This window comes from Palaemon carinicauda, chromosome 3 (genome assembly GCF_036898095.1).
Source record: "Palaemon carinicauda isolate YSFRI2023 chromosome 3, ASM3689809v2, whole genome shotgun sequence".
NCBI classification, from domain to species: Eukaryota; Metazoa; Arthropoda; class Malacostraca; order Decapoda; family Palaemonidae; genus Palaemon; species Palaemon carinicauda.
Window position 1 is genome coordinate 172,275,049 of NC_090727.1, and position 1,575 is coordinate 172,276,623.

Below are 1,575 nucleotides of genomic sequence, written 5' to 3' on the forward strand. Positions count from 1 at the left end.
ATATTGGTAGTAGAGTTGGTCGAGTGGACAAAATAAAAAGGTTGACAACTACAAGGGATGTTCCTCTTATAAAATTAACAGCAAAAAGTAGCACAGGAAAACATGTAACAAATCAGTTAGATCAAGATAGGAAAAATAATAGGTTAGAACATAAAGTAGAAGGTAAGGTAATAATCATGCAATTTTTAGATACAGAAGGAAAATCAGTGAGACTACTTCGGAACCCTATTAAGGTGGAGAGATATTTAAGGCAGTCGCCGTTTGCACAGAAAAACGTGGTGGACTATAAAACCAATGAAACTAAAAACCATCTAGTAGCAGTTTTTAATGAAAAGGAAGACATAAATGATTTATTGACTCTAACAACTTTTGGTTCTCAAGAAGACACATATCAGGTAAAATGTCGACAACCAATAGGAGATACTAGGAAAGTAGGGGTACTAGGACCAATTTATGAGGAAATAGAAGAGGAGGAAATTAAGGAATATTTGGAAGATCAGGATATTAAGGTTAGCAAAATAGAAAGGATGTGGAAAGGTAAGAGAGAGGATGGAGTAAAAGCTAAATGTGTAAAGATTACATTTGAGGGAAATGAGATGCCAGAGAAAATTAAATTTGGAAACAGAATACTGGAAGTTAGGCCGTTTATACCAAAAGTCATTCAGTGTTTCAAATGTCAGAGGTTTGGTCACCATCAAGACGACTGTAAATCAAAAATAAATAAATGTGTAAAATGCGGGGGAGACCATATGGCCAAAGAGTGCAGTAAAGACCTAAACAAGGACCAATTAAAGTGCACAAATTGCTCGGAGAAGCACGTCGCTAGTTATAGGGGTTGTGAAGTAGCTAGAGAAGCCCAAAGAATACAGATAGTTAAAACATTGGAAAATGTACCTTACGACCAAGCTAAAGTCAAGTATAATCAGTGGAAGAGGGAAAATGTGAGGGGCCATGAAAAATATGACCAGGTAAGTAATAAAACAACAGAAACAGGGACGAATGGTTCAAATCTTAGTACTAAACAAATAAGAGACGAAACTTTCAGGAGAAATTATGCTGAAATTGTGAAAAGGCAGAAAATAAAAACGAATGATAAAAGCTGTCAAACTGAAGGGAAGGGAACCGAACACAAAGAAAGTTCTAAAACTGAAAACAAAATGGACTCGGAAATAATAATAAAACTATGCAGATTTATTTGTGTTGTACAAAGAATTTTAGCCAATAAGGAAACTTCTGATAGTCATTCAATATTAATGGATGAAAATGTTAGAAGGGAAATGCTAGTAACGTTTGGTGTAACTGTTGACGATGGTGAATTTGAAAATCTTAGGAAGGATTTAAGTGTAAGGGAAAAACCAAAAGCAAGTAAAAATGGATATTAATATGTCAAAATTATCTATAATTCAATGGAATGCGAGGGGTGTGTGTAACAATCTGTCGGAATTAAAACTGATGTTGTACAGTGTCAAACCTCATGTTTGCTGTGTATGTGAAACATTTTTGAAAGAAAATCAACAGGTAAAGTTTATAAACTATAGAGTTCTAAGGAAAGACAGGGTAGGTCAAAGAATGGGG